The following is a 14,019-nucleotide window of genomic DNA, read 5'->3' as shown; positions in this document are numbered from 1 at the left end:
AAGTTCCACACACGATTTCAGCAGGGTACGTGTATTTCAGGGGTGCGCGGGAAGTTCCACACGCGATTGTCCCAGTGCGAGCAGGGTACGTGTATTCCATGGGTGCGCGGGAAGTTCCACACGCGATTTCAGCAGGGTACGTGTATTTCAGGGGTGCGCGGGAAGTTCCACACGCGAATGGGCCAGTGCGAGCAGGGTACGTGTATTCCATGGGTGCGCGGGAAGTTCCACACGCGATTTCATCAGGGTACGTGTATTTCAGGGGTGCGCGGGAAGTTCCACACGCGATTGTCCCAGTGCGAGCAGGGTACGTGTATTTCAGGGGTGCGCGGGAAGTTCCACACACGATTGGCCCCGTGCAAGCAGGGTACGTGTATTTCTGGGGTGCGCGGGAAGTTCCACACGCGATTGGCCCCGTGCAAGCAGGGTATGTGAATTTCAGGGGTGCGCGGGAAGTTCCACACGCGATTTCAGCAGGGTACGTGTATTCCAGGGGTGCGCGGGAAGTTCCACATGCGATTTCAGCAGGGTACGTGTATTCCAGGGGTGCGCGGGAAGGTCCACACGCGATTTCAGCAGGGTACGTGTATTCCAGCGGTGCGCGGGAAGTTCCACACGCGATTTCAGCAGGGTACGTGTATTTCAGGGGTGCGCGGGAAGTTCCACACGCAATTTCAGCAGGGTATGTGTATTTCAGGGGTTCTGGGGAGTACTACACGTGAATTGGCCGTGTGGGTCCTCCCAGGTGTACGCTCCACAACCTCCACGGCCCCTGCAGGCAGCCTACACCACAGGGGACTACCCTGCACCCCTGCTCATGTCCCGCAGGCAGCCCATCCACCATGGGTGTGCCCCCCAGCCAACCCACATGTCACCTTGCACTACTGATCAACAATGCATGTCTCCCACCACCCCCACCCCCCAGCAGTGCAGGGGCACACTCCACCAGGCCCCCACCCATGTCTCCCACCCACCCCCACCCCCCAGCCACCATGGGCAGCCCCCACCAGGCCCCCACTCATGTCGACCACCACCCCCACACCCCAGCAGTGCAGGGGCAGCACCACCAGGCCCCCACTCATGTCCCCCTGCACCCCCACCCCCCAGCCACCAGGGGCAGCCTCCACCAGGCCCCCACTCATGTCTCCCACCCACCCCCACCCCCCAGCCACCATGTGCAGCCTCCACCAGGCCCCCACTCATGTCTCCCACCACCCCCACCCCCCAGCCACCAGGGGCAGCCTCCACCAGGCCCCCACCCATGTCCCCTATCACCACCCCCCCCAGCAGTGCAGGGGCAGCCTACACCAGGCCCCCACTCATGTCTCCCACCACCCCCACCCCCCAGCAGTGCAGGGGCACCCTCCACCAGGCCCCCACTCATGTCTCCCACCACCCCCACCCCCCAGCCACCAGGGGCAGCCTCCACCAGGCCCCCACTCATGTCTCCCACCACCCCCACCCCCCAGCCACCAGGGGCACCCACCACCAGGCCCCCACCCATGTCTCCCACCACCCCCACCCCCCAGCAGTGCAGGGGCACCCTCCACCAGGCCCCCACCCATGTCTCCCACCACCCCCACCCCCCCAGCAGTGCAGGGGCACCCTCAACCAGGCCACCACCCACACCCCCCAGCCACCATGGGCAGCCTCCACCAGGTCCTCACAATCCCCAATCATGTGCGTCATGGTCAGCCTCCACAGCCAAAAAGCCCAACCAAGTAACCCATTCACCCACATGGAAAAGGAAATTACATGTTACACCCCCAATGTTCATAAAGCTAATGAACCCATGTCCGTCACACACAATGGTTGCAATTGAATGGGAAAACACCCAACATGACATGCATGAAACCAATGAGATGATACCACACAGTGAAGTATGAAAACAAAATTGTATTTTAAAAAAAAGAATGCAAAAGTAATGAAACAAACTACAATGTGAATGAAAAAAAGATAAGCTGCATGTCCGTTTAAAAAAATAAAACCACCAAATCCTAATCCCAAAAAATGTTGTCCAAAGTCAAATGAAAAATAAAATCAATCCAATGAAGAACTATGTACAAAACATCCAAGGGTCCATGAGCCCAACTGAACAAAGGAAACCTACAAAAAACCCTAACTAAAATGCAACTATATACAAAAAGTGGAGCAGTGTCCGTCGACTCCAAATCATAAGAACAAACAAAGGAAACCTAAAACTAAAGAACTATATACAAAGGTGGCGGGCAAGTCCAGCGGCTCACTCCGTGGTGTTCCGGGCCAGGGCATCATCGAACTCCTGTTCGATGTCCCGGAGGCGGTCCTGTTCCATGGCCCCGAGGGTCCGCAGGGACGACGCCGTGTCCTCCTCCAACCTCCTGCGGATTGCCTCGAGGCACTCGGCCCGCCTCAGGGCCCTCCGCATGGAGTTCTCCGCCCTGACCATTGTGAGCCGCGCCTCTTCCGCCCGCCGCCGCTCCGCACCTATGGCGTGGCCCAACCGCTGCCACACGGAAGACACTCTCTGTCCTGGGTCCTCCTGCCCTCCGGCCGATGCCTGCCCCTCCGATGTCGAAGGCCCCGAGCCTTCATGGCTCCCACCATGTTGCTGCTGCTGCTCTGCCTCTGCCCTGTGCACTGCCTCCTGCTGCCTGCACATCCTCCGCCGGCTGGGGTGCAGTCGTAGATGTGGCCACCCCTGCTGGACGTCCGACTCCCGACTGTGGCAGGGATGCCTCCTCCACCAGCCTGGCCGCACCGTCAGAGGAAGCACCACAGGGCACCAAGATGACTGATGGGTGGGAAGATGGCACAGAGGACGACTGGCGCGTAGGGGGTCCAGTTGAGGAGGGGGTCGGAGCAAGCCCCATCAGACGGAGGAATCCGGCCTGGGTGACCTGTCCCAGCAGGCTGACGTGGTCAACGAGCCATTCGAGATGACGTGCAGTCTCTCCATGAAAAGACTGCAGGTCACCTCGCATGGCCCGTTGACGCAACGCCACAACAGCCAGGACCGGCTCAACCCGGACCTGGATGGCCACGTCCGCAGGCAGAGGAAGGCCAGTTGACGTCAGCTCATCCCCTGCCTGAAAACGGGTCTGGACGTAGGCATCCCTGCTGGTGCAAGATGATGCAGGGACAGGATCGGGGACAGGATTGCACACAGGCACCTCCGCGGCGGCCTGTGCTGCCTCCTGTCCCTGGTCCTGCACTGCACCACTAGCACCAGTGGGATCCCCACCTCCAGACCCCGTCTCTGGTGCTTGCACGGCCTCCTCCTCCACCAAACCCCCCACCAACCTGGATGACTCCGTGCCATCTTCCCCTGTTGGGCCCTGTGGGGTCCCAGCTGCCCCTTCTGCTGCCGAGGAGTCCAACTCCAACCTCCGCCTCTTGGACCTCCCCCCGGCAGCTGCGGCCTGGGACGCGGCACCAGACTCCTCACTCCCCGACGAGATGACAACACGGGAGGGGAGCCGGGCCTTGCGTCTCCGACTGGCGGTGGGATCACCGCCGCTGTGCTCCACAGCACCTTCTCCGCCCTCTTCATCAGTTGACGCTGCAGACAGGGAGAAATAAAACACAGGCATCAGGGCACTGTACAATGGACACATACACACATGACAGTTGCACATGAGTGGCATTGGCAAACCTCAGACATGTCATCACAATCCCCAACACACATGTCATTACAACTCGCACACATGAGCCATACCACAGCCATATCGCAACTGCCACCACCATCCCTACACATACAACTGCATGAGCAGCCAAAGGGGAGCCAGACATCACATGCAACACAGGAAGTGCACCACACATGTACACACACCACCACACTTGCATGCATGTGTACACCTCTGCCAAGTGTCGCAGTGTTCAGACGGGCATCCATGTCACATCTGCCAATCAGGCTTCCACATACCGCTGTCACATGCATCCATGTTGCATCACTGTTGCACCCTTGTCAAATACACACACATGCACATGTACACAGTGCTCATACATGCAGCCGAAAACAACATACATGCGTGACATCATGGACATGTCTACTTACATACACATTCATCCAAACATGTGTGCACACACAACTGCATTTGGCATGCAAGCCTACACACACAAGCACCATCCATGTTTCACACATTACAGCCCTCGCATGTGTCAGCCCCACGGCCCTGTACACCCCCACCCATACTCGACCCCATACAAACAGATGTGCAACCTGCACACTACCGAATAATCACCACACGCACTGCTCACAATCAGGATGCATGTACACTCACCGCTCGACTCCAGACGGGTCTGCTTCTCTAGGACCTGGACGTGGAGCGCTGGGGATATGCGTTCCAGGACCCTCATCTGTTCTTCCGACAAGTGGCCCCGGCGCCCCTTGGCATCCGCTGCCTTCAAGAGGTGCCGGGCCTTGTTCAGGGTCCTGGACCTGAAGTCCTCCCAGCGCTTCCTGACATGTTGTAAGTCCCGGACTGCCACCCCCTCCGCGTTGATGGCAGTCACGATGTCAGTCCAGATCCGAGTCCGTCCTTCCTTGTCGGCGCGGGAACTTCCAAAGAGGGCATCATACTGCCCCAGGACTTGCTCCACCAGGACACCAACTTCGGTGGCACTGAAGCTGGTGCCCCTCTGCCTCTCTGGCCGGGGGTTGTCAGTGGTCACAGATGGTGTTTACCCTGACATGGAGTGGGTGGGCAACTGGGTCCTGGGGCTGGGCTGTGGAGCGATGGAATCCCAGTCGGGAGTCTTCAGTTCCAGCAGGGGTGGTCACAGCAACAGCACCCCTGGCTGATGTGCAGGCAGCAAATGGCAGTGCACGTGGGCAGCAGGCAGTCAGGCAGCAGCAGATGGCAGGTGGGAGCGTGCTCGGGGCTCTGGGGGGCAGTAGTTTGGCCTTCTGGGCAGGAGCGTGGTCTTCCGTGTGCTTACGCGTGGCCAGCTTGATACGGAGTGATTTGGCACGTGAAAATCCTGCACGTCAGCGTGAAAATCGAGGAAAGGCCCTTAGCGTGTAAGCGCGTCAGCACGCATACGCGATTCTATTGGACCAAAGGCCCTCAGCGCGTAAGCGCGTCAGCACGCATACGCGATTCTATTGGACCAAAGGCCCTCAGCGCGTAAGCGCGTCTGTGACGTGACCCGCACGGGTGTTTCCCACACAGCACGTGATGACAGAGCACACGTGGAAAGACTGCACGTCAGAGTGTCATCGCGTGTAATTGGACAGCACGTCAGAGTGTCATCGCGTGTAATTGGACAAAAGTACGCGTACACGCGATTGGCCTATCTACGTGTATATCAGGGGTGCGCGGGCACTTACAGACGCAAGTACGTCAGCGCACCTGTATCCCGGGGTGCGCGGGAATTTCCACACGCTATTGGACTGGGTACTGGATTTCAGGGGTGCGTGGGTCACACGCTCGCCTACAACACGCGCAACGCATAAATTTGCGCGCTAACAAAATAACAAGCTCAGACCCAGGATGAACATACCGTTCCTAGCAGCAGTGGGCGTGGGCTACCAAAGGAGGAGGAGGAGGATAGTCAGGGCCAGAATATTCACACCCAGAACCAGCCTTTTCGGGATGCCTGATGACCAGGTTTATGGGAGGTACAGGTTTCCACCACACATAATACTGGACCTGGTGAGTGAGTGGGAGGATGACCTCACATCACCCACCCTGTGCTCCCAAGCACTCAGCCCCCTGGAGAAGGTCCTCAATGTACTGCACTTCTTAGCCACTGGATCATTTCAGCGGACAAGTGCCATAGTGGGTGGGGTATCACAGGCCACCCAGTCACGCTGCCTACACCAGGTCTTGAACATCATTACTGCACGCCCATCAGTCCGCAGGCACATATACCTGCCCAGAACACCTGCAGAAAGGCATGCTGCCGCCCTGGATTTTTACGGTGTGGAACGATTCCCCAAAGTGCTAGGTGCCATCGACTACACCCATGTGGCTCTACGTCCCCCCAGGGCATCAGAGCACATCTATAGGAACCGCAAGCACTGGCATTCCATCAACGTGCAGGTAGTATGTTATACCAAGGGAATCAACACCTCAGTATATGCCAACTATCCCGGGTCCACCCACGACAGCTTCATTTACCGAATGTCCACCCTAAGCTGGGACCTAGAAGCTGGGCGGCATGGCGATACATGGCTGCTTGGTGAGTATGAATGCCACTGCACATGCATGCATGTCAGATACTGAGCAAGGTCACAACCCCACCAATGATACCAATCACCACCTCCACAGGGGACAGTGCCTACCCTCTCAGCCCCCACATGATGACGCCAATTCGGAACCCCACCACGCCACCCCAGGTAAGATATAACACAGCCCACATTACAACCCGGGGCATAGTGGAGCGCACATTCGGAGTTCTAAAGTCACGCTTTCGCTCCCTTGACCGTTCTGGCGGGCAGCTGTTGTACGCTCCCCCAGTAGTGTGCAGGATCATAGTGGCAGCATGTGTCCTGCACAACATTGCAACACGCCGGGGCCTGGCCGTGGACATGGTGGTGGCCCCACATCCCCAACCACATGCACAGCCGCTGCGCATGGGAGGGGAAAGGGCACGGGGGTAGGCAGCCCGTACACAGCTAGTGGCTAATTACTTCACATAGTAATCACACCCCTGTGGAGTGCACACTGCCCTGGCACATTCCATCTGACAATCAATGATGACTCAACCTGACACTGATCCTGAATGTCTGGAGAATCAACCGTGAAAACCATATCAGCCTGAGATTGTTCACCTGGAAGTGTTACAATGTGTGCATCCCTACCCACACAGACACCACCAATGCAGTTTTGTGAAGAAACACATCCAAGCAGCTAAAATGAATACCCACTTGCAAAATGCAACAAGAGGACAGTGCCATGTCACCCAACCCATCCCCAGCACCGCCACACGACACACCGTGCCATGTCATGCCATTTGCAGGTAAACAAAGTAATCCCCACAACATGACACTAGTGTCACAATGTACAGTGTCCCTAATTTAAACTTGCAACACCTGAAATGCTCACAGTAATGCAGGACCAACACCAAACTTGAGCAGGTACTACCATTAACATGACATCACAAATGTAAGAAATTAGTAGTCTCACCACCTGGAAATGCCTGCACTCCCACCACTACCAACTGTGCAGTGTTGGCGCCATGTAGAGTAGTAGGTGCACTGCTGCCAACATGGACCCCATCTCCAAACTAGAGGGCCTTGTGTAGACATGAGGAAGGGACCTGCAAATTGGGAGGTAGACACAGATGATGAGTTACACATCAATGCAACATGCAGTGTACAACACAACAGCAATATGCACTAGGAATGTATACACAGTATTGACTAGACTACCCACACATGTAGTGGGAGTCCAATGTCACCATGTACGTCAATGTCACTTGGGCACACCCTTTGCAAGCCCATGGAAACGGGAAGCAGGAGGGGTGTGTGTGACTCAAACCCAAGCATCTGAACCAAATACATGACAAGCCTGCATGTGCCCAGCCACAATGCAGCGTATGCCCACAGGAACCACGGAAGGCAACAAATTGTCCCAAAAAAATTGGGAAAAATAAATTTAAAAATAAAAATAAAAATAAAAATAAAAATAAAAAATGGCCGTTGATGGGCCCGGGGGGGTTTGGGAGGCCACCCAGGAGGTCCGAGGACAGGGTGCACACCAAAACCCACCTGTGTGGATCCTGGGAAAAAAAAACACCTCCATGGGCTCATGGCCCACACGGCTACCCTATTGTGGGAGTATCACTGCTGTCGCTATTATCAACCTGTGCAGCTGCATCCGGAGGTGGTTGCACTATGGGAGGCAGCCCACGCAAGGCCCTAGTCTGCTCCTCCATGGCTGCAAGCATGCGGGTGTGGTAGTTCTGGTTCTGGAGGATGAGTGTGCGGAGGTCCCCATGCAACAACTCACGGGATGCCCGGACCTCCGCCCTCGTTGCCTGCATCTCAGCTGAGAGCGTACGGGTGAGACGCTCCAGCTGCTGTTCGGTCCTTTGGTGTGTTGAAGCCTCAAGCTCAACAAGAGCCGTCCTGAGGTGAAGGAGCTCCTGCCTCAGGGCTTCCCTGTGGCCCTGGGACTCTATAGAGATGGCCTCCTGCAGAGTCGCCAGTGCCGCCCGCCTGTCCCTGTTGGACGCCAACATGTCCTCCCTGTGTGACTGGCAGATGGAGTCGGTTGCCTGCTGTAGTCGCTCCATCAGCCTTTCAGGGGGGACAATGGAAGTGGCCACCCTATCCATGGCCTGAGCCATCATCTCGGATGATGCTGCCTGTTGGGTTGCCATACCGTAAATGGATTGCTCCCATGCGGTATTGCCAGGTGGCGTACAGCCACCACGTCGGCGGGAACCACACCTGTCTGGGGCAAGGCGAAGTGCGCCTTGCTGTGCCGGCACTGCCTGAGGCTGCAGGACTGCATTCCCCTCTGATCTGCTGGCCCAGGAACAGGATCAGATGTCGCGGAGTGTGACCCTGCATCCGTAACCACCAAAGGCGTAGCTGCCACACTGACATCCCCATTGAGGGTTCTGACCCTGGTGCAGGTGGGTGGGACAGAACAGAATCCCTCCCTGGAACACTCACCTGCGACGGCACGTAGGTCTCATCATCCGAATCAACACCTGAGTACAGCTCGGGGGAGGTGCAGCCAGAGACACCCCTTGAGAGCACGACCTGCAGCACTTGTGGGTTCTCACCCACCACCACACCACGTCCCTCACTGGTGGTTGGTCGGCCCTCGGACCCCTCCTGGGGCTGCACCATCTCCACAACCCCAGCAGTATCAGGTGCGTCTTCCCCTGCAAAGACATAAAAACAAAGAAATGGAAACAGGCATTAGCACCATGGCACACAATGAGGGCTGAGAAGCAAGAGAACCAGTACTTGATTGACACATGTCCCACATGACTAAAACCCTCCCATGCATGCACCCTCACTGCATATGAAGGGCAGGCAAATGGCACACACTGATGACACCAAGATGGAAGATGAACACATTTTCTGCATGCTGCCTGGCAGTGGCATCACACATTGGCCTGTGATTGCCAGGTGAAACACACATGCCATCACACAGATGGCATGTACCATTGCTATTGAGTGAAGATGGAGAGGAGGGCAGCACCTATTCATTCAGTCCAGTTCCCGCATGTAATAGCTTTTCTAATTCAAACAGGTCAGATTTTTCACCTGGAGCTGCCAGTCCAAAATGGTCCAATTGCACAGGGACATGTGTGAACAAATGATATCCAGGTAACAAAGTCACTGCACTTTACCATAGCCATGTCAGACATGTGACTAGAGGACTGCGAAATGCCTAGTAAAAGTGGTGGAATGCAAACAATCTGCCTGAATGAACAGTGAAAAATAAGCAACAATGTTGTGGCAAGGTGACACTTCAAGGGCAACTGGCGTGCAGTTGGGCTAGATGTCTACTGTTGGCAGAAGGGATACTGCTATGGCCTAATGCAGCTGCGCAGGATGTATTGCATGAAGCACATGGCTGACCCATACGACTCTGGCGCACACACTCTCACCTGGCACACAAACAGAAGCCCTCACACACACACCATGCACATGGATGACACACACATGCATGTGCACTTACCGGACAATGCCTCGTAATCAGGCAGATCTCCCACGCCTTGGATCTGTTCCTCCGTGACGTAGGTCCCAGCGACTGACTCATGTGGAGTGAGTTCCATGTCTACTACTGGAGACCCACCTCCAGTCACTAGAGTTGCGGCATGACTTGAGGCCAGCTTACTCTTTGCCCTGCGCTTTAGGTCATTCCAGCGCTTATAGCAATCATTGGCTGTGCGCCTCACGATTCCAAGGGCACTTACGATGTCCGCAACGGTCTGCCAGTGTGCCTGGCGTTTTGCAGGTGTGGTCTTGGATCCTGCAACAATGACCATCTCGTTATCATGTGCGGACACATACTCGACAAGTGCATTCAGTTCGTCATCCGTGAAGCTGGGCTTCCTGGACGGGCCGGACTGTGTAGCCGTGTCTGGGGCATCAGCCTGTGCCGGACGAGCACTCTTCCTCTTCCGCTTGGAAGGTGGTGGTGATCCTGAGTGTCCTGCGCCGCTCTGGACACTAGGGGCTGGAGCCCTGGTGGACTCTGTATCAGGAGTGTGGGATTGCACACTCAGCATGGGAGTTGGTGCAGGCATTGGCTCAAGTGTAATGGTGTCAGGGGGAATGTCAGCAGGATGGACTAGGACCGACACTGTCCTGGCTGGGTGTGTGAGAGCTGGGGTGGATGGAGCCGCAGCTGCCCCTGCAGCCTCTCCGCCCTGCCTACTTGGGGCAGCAGATGACCTTGCTGCCCCAGATGCACGTGGCATGATGACATCAACGTGCACCAGCGCACGTGTCATAGGCCTGCTGACCTGGAAGTCAGCCATGGAGTCAGCCAGGTCTGGTGCCACAATGGGCTGGTCCAACAAGGGCTGAGCATGGATGGTGTCAGCCACATCAGCCTCAACAGGAGGGGGGGGGGATTATGGGTGCCCTTGACTGGTCCTCCACACATGGGGGGACAGGCTCACCCTGCAAGTAACAACCACGTCCCCTACCGGATCCACCACGGCCACCACTTGTGGCTCTTCCACCTTTGCCACCCTTACGGAATCCTCGCCTCCCAGCCATGGCACTGATGTTAATGTGCGCATGGGAGTGGCTGTAAACTATTGTCCTGGGCAATTGGGGGTCAAAGGGGTTGGGTACCAGAAGGTAATTGTACCCTAGTGCTCTAGCAAGGCTGAATGTAACCCCTGGGGAAAGATGACGGGTCACGCTACGCACAGGAGCCCCAAAAAAGGGAGATGAGGTGCACGCAACCCCTCCTAGACCACGTGTGCAGAAAGAAAAACCTGCACTACGCTGTGGCACCCAGTAACACAAGAATGAACGTATGCGTGTCACACGCAGCCTAGAATGACCTCTGAAGGGGTAAGCTACACACGGGGCAAGCACAGATGTTAGATACGTGCGTGACTCACCGTCTGCCAGGTAAAAGAGCGTGAAAAAGGAGCGGGTTTGGTTGGCAACACCCCCGCCAAAAGAAGATTTGTATGCTGTCTGAGGAGACAGGACAACAGTAGAAGGGAACACTGTTTGAGGGAACAGGCCCAGGTAAACCAGTAAAAGAGAAAAAAGAGAAAAAGCTGTCAGAGGTAACAGGGAATACGAACTTGAAACGCTGTGAAGTAAATCGCGTGTGAAACGACAAGAAGTACAGAATTCACCCACTCGCTCTCCACGAAAAGCATGTACAAGGAAATGGTGTTCTACACGTACCTTTTATACAGGCCCACACGTCCAGCGTCACTTATGCGGCGTGTACGCGCTAGGGCCATTTCCACCAATTACACGCTTTGTCACTTCTGCGTGTAGGGCCATTTCCACCAATTACACGCTTTGTCACTTCTGCGTGTAGGGCCATTTCCACCAATTACATGCTTTGTCACTGCCGCGTGTACGCGCTAGGCCCATTCCCACCAATTACACGCTTTGACACTCGGACGTGTGTTTCATTTTTTTCACACGCAACATTTTCAAACGTGTGCCCAATTCAACGTGCACGTGACTTCATAGACGCGAATACGCTGGCGACGCGTTTACGCGCTGAGGGCCTTTGGTCCAATAGAATCGCGTATGCGTGCTGACGCGCTTACGCGCTAAGAGCCTTTCCTCGATTTTCACGCTGATGTGCAGGATTTTCACGTGCCAAATCACTCCGTATCAAGCTGGCCACGCGTAAGCACACGGAAGACCACGCTCCTGCCCAGAAGGCCAAACTACTGCCCCCCAGAGCCCCGAGCACGCTCCCACCTGCCATCTGCTGCTGCCTGACTGCCTGCTGCCCACGTGCACTGCCATTTGCTGCCTGCACATCAGCCAGGGGTGCTGTTGCTGTGACCACCCCTGCTGGAACTGAAGACTCCCGACTGGGATTCCATCACTCCACAGCCCAGCCCCAGGACCCAGTTGCCCACCCACTCCTGCCTCTGGGGTTGTCATGTCGGGGCAAACACCATCTGTGACCACTGACAACCCCCGGCCAGAGAGGCAGAGGGGCACCAGCTTCAGTGCCACCGAAGTTGGTGTCCTGGTGGAGCAAGTCCTGGGGCAGTATGATGCCCTCTTTGGAAGTTCCCGCGCCGACAAGGAAGGACGGACTCGGATCTGGACTGACATCGTGACTGCCATCAACGCGGAGGGGGTGGCAGTCTGGGACTTACAACATGTCAGGAAGCGCTGGGAGGACTTCAGGTCCAGGACCCTGAACAAGGCCCGGCTCCTCTTGAAGGCAGCGGATGCCAAGGGGCGCCGGGGCCACTTGTCGGAAGAACAGATGAGGGTCCCGGAACGCATATCCCCACCGCTCCACGTCCAGGTCCTAGAGCAGCAGACCCGTCTGGAGTCAAGCGGTGAGTGTACATGCATCCTGATTGTGAGCAGTGCGTGTGGTGATTATTCGGTAGTGTGCAGGTTGCACATCTGTTTGTATGGGGTCGAGTATGGGTGGGGGTGTACAGGGCCGTGGGGCTGACACATGCGAGGGCTGGAATGTGTGAAACATGGATGGTGCTTGTGTGTGTAGGCTTGCATGCCAAATGCAGTTGTGTGTGCACACATGTTTGGATGAATGTGTATGTAAGTAGACATGTCCGTGATGTCACGCATGTATGTTGTTTTCGGCTGCATGTATGAGCACTGTGTACATGTGCATGTGTGTGTATTTGACAAGGGTGCAACAGTGATGCAACATGGATGCATGTGACAGCGGTATGTGGAAGCCTGATTGGCAGATGTGACATGGATGCCCGTCTGAACACTGCGACACTTGGCAGAGGTGTACACATGCATGCAAGTGTGGTGGTGTGTGTACATGTGTGGTGCACTTCCTGTGTTGCATGTGATGTCTGGCTCCCCTTTGGCTGCTCATGCAGTTGTATGTGTAGGGATGGTGGTGGCAGTTGCGATATGGCTGTGGTATGGCTCATGTGTGCGAGTTGTAATGACATGTGTGTTGGGGATTGTGATGACATGTCTGAGGTTTGCCAATGCCACTCATGTGCAACTGTCATGTGTGTATGTGTCCATTGTACAGTGCCCTGATGCCTGTGTTTTGTTTCTCCCTGTCTGCAGCGTCAACTGATGAAGAGGGCGGAGAAGGTGCTGTGGAGCACAGCGGCGGGGATCCCACCGCCAGCCGGAGACGCAAGGCCCGGCTCCCCTCCCGTGTTGTCATCTCGTCCGGGAGTGAGGAGTCCGGTGCCGTGTCCCAGGCCGCACAGGCCGCCGCGGAGGTGCCTGTGTGCAATCCTGTCCCCGATCCTGTCCCTGCATCATCTTGCACCAGCAGGGATGCCTACGTCCAGACCCGTTTTCAGGCAGGGGATGAGCTGACGTCAACTGGCCTTCCTCTGCTTGCGGACGTGGCCATCCAGGTCCGGGTTGAGCCTGTCCTGGCTGGTGTGGCGTTGCGTCAACGGGCCATGCGAAGTGACCTGCAGTCTTTTCATGGAGAGACTGCACGTCATCTCGAATGGCTCGTTGACCACGTCAGCCTGCTGGGACAGGTCACCCAGGCCGGATTCCTCCGTCTGATGGGGCTTGCTCCGACCCCCTCCTCAACTGGACCCCCTACGCGCCAGTCGTCCTCTGTGCCATCTTCCCACCCATCAGTCACCTGGGTGCCCTGTGGTGCTGCCTCTGACGGTGCGGCCAGGCTGGTGGAGGAGGCATCCCTGCCACAGTCGGGAGTCGGACGTCCAGCAGGGGTGGCCACATCTACGACTGCACCCCAGCCGGCGGAGGATGTGCAGGCAGCAGGAGGCAGTGCACGAGCAGAGGCAGAGCAGCAGCAGCAACATGGTGGGAGCCATGAAGGCTCGGGGCCTTCGACATCGGAGGGGCAGACATCGGCCGGAGGGCAGGAGGACCCAAGACAGAGAGTGTCTTCCGTGTGGCAGCGGTTGGGC

This window comes from Ambystoma mexicanum, chromosome 1p (genome assembly GCF_040938575.1).
Source record: "Ambystoma mexicanum isolate Mex_15411 chromosome 1p, UKY_AmexF1_1, whole genome shotgun sequence".
Taxonomy (NCBI): domain Eukaryota; kingdom Metazoa; phylum Chordata; class Amphibia; order Caudata; family Ambystomatidae; genus Ambystoma; species Ambystoma mexicanum.
The sequence above is the reverse complement of the archived record's forward strand: the minus strand, read 5'-3'. Positions refer to the sequence as shown.